Genomic DNA, 2,127 nt, shown 5'->3' with positions numbered 1-2,127 from the left:
GCAGTGTGCTGTGGTGATGTAATGGTACTAAGATATTTAGGGCTGAGAGAACTTGAAATAAATGGACTTGATATTTGACCATACACGTGGGTCCCTGCCTCATCACTCCTCCACTAAGACCAAAGACTCAGGCTGAGATCCTCCAGAGAGCTAGTCTGGACAGTATTTTTTGGCACCCCAGCGTGGGGGCTCTAGATGCAAAACCTTATGTTCCAAATTTTTTCTCCCTCTCTTCTCCCATCCCTCCCTTAGACAGCAAGTAATTTAACATGTTAAACATGTGCAATTCTTCCATACAAATTTCCACAATCCACATTATGCTGCACAAGGGAAAAAAAAAGAAACAAAGCAAAAAGCAAGCAAACAACAACAACAAAAAAAGGTGAAAATACTTTGTTGTAATCCACATTTAGTCCCCACAGTCCTGTTTCTGGATGCAAATGGCTCTCTTCATCACAAATTTATTGTAATTGGCCTGAATCACTTCATTGTTTGAAAGAGCCACCTGTCTCAGAATTTATCATCACATAATCTTATTGTTGCTTTGTAAAATATTCTCTTGGTTCTACTCACTTCACTTAGCATCAGTTCAGGCCTTTCTCCAGGCCTTTCTTTTTTTTTTTTTTTTTTTTTATTTAATAGCCTTTTATTTACAGGATATATGCATGGGTAACTTTACAGCATTAACAATTGCCAAACCTCTTGTTCCAATTTTTCACCTCTTACCCCCCCACCCCTCCCCTAGATGGCAGGATGACCAGTAGATGTTAAATACATTAAAATATAAATTAGATACACAATAAGTATACATGACCAAAATGTTATTTTGCTGTACAAAAAGAATCAGACTGTGAAATATTGTACAATTAGCTTGTGAAGGAAATCAAAAATGCATGTGTGCATAAATATAGGGATTGGGAATTCAATGTAATGGTTTTTAGTCATCTCCCAGAGTTCTTTTTCTGGGCATAGCTGGTTCAGTTCATTACTGCTCCATTGGAAATGATTTGGTTGATCTCGTTGCTGAGGATGGCCTGGTCCATCAGAACTGGTCATCATATAGTATTGTTGTTGAAGTATATAATGATCTCCTTCTCCAAACCTTTCTGAAATCATCCTGCTGGATCATTTCTTATAAAACAATAATATTTCACAAAATTTATATCCCATAACTTATTCAGCCATTCTCCAACTGATGGGCATCCACTCAGTTTCCAGTTCCTTGCCACACAAAAAGGGCTGCTACAAACATTCTTGCACATGGGGTGCTTTTTTTCCTTTTTTATCATCTATTTGGGATACAGGTTCAGTAGAGACAGTGCTGGATCAAGGGTTGTGCACAGTTTGATAGTCCTTTGGACACAGTGATTTGGAATCCTTTCAACAGTCATTTAATGATAGCCAGTCACAAGAGAGTCACCTCTTGGATGGCTTAGGATATTATAAATGAAAAGACTATCCACAGAGTGCCTCAACCTTATTAGGTATACAGGGCTTCTGATTTTGCCTACCAATAGCCCAGTGCAGTGCAGGTACTTAGTCATGGTATCACCTCAGAACAGGCCTGGGGAGTTGACTTCATGCTAGGTATGGTGAACCCCATATGAGCTGGAGGATTTCTTCCCACATTGTTTGGCCTTCACAAATCATACCAGCAGTGGGAGTTTATGGCCCTTGCTTATATGATAGTTCCTTAGTGAATCATTGAAAGAACTATCTGATCCCAGTTTCAGGTATAGTACTTCAGCTCTGAGCCTTATTGGTTCCCAGATTTCTAGAAGAGCTGAACTGGGAGTAAGGGCACTGGAAGAAATATAGGAAGTGTGAAAGCACATTCCTTCTGCCATAAGGGAAACTGGACACTTGTTTGTTAATTTGTTATTATTGAATGAGATGGACCGAGATCTCTAAAAAGACAGTTGTGAAAATTGAGTAAGGTTTCATCTATCCCAGAGTTGGAATAGGCCTGAAGATAATCCTTGGGTATTGACTCAAGGACACACCTATTTCCCCTTCCTGCTATTCTTCCATGACATCATTTTCTTACTACCTCAGTCAAATATGGTCAGTAATGTACTTATTGGCCAAAGTTCAATTTCCTGGGTAGTTCCTGCATTTGAAATGTAA

This window comes from Sarcophilus harrisii, chromosome 3, assembly GCF_902635505.1.
Source record: "Sarcophilus harrisii chromosome 3, mSarHar1.11, whole genome shotgun sequence".
Taxonomy (NCBI): Eukaryota; Metazoa; Chordata; class Mammalia; order Dasyuromorphia; family Dasyuridae; genus Sarcophilus; species Sarcophilus harrisii.
This window is presented reverse-complemented; position numbering follows the sequence as displayed.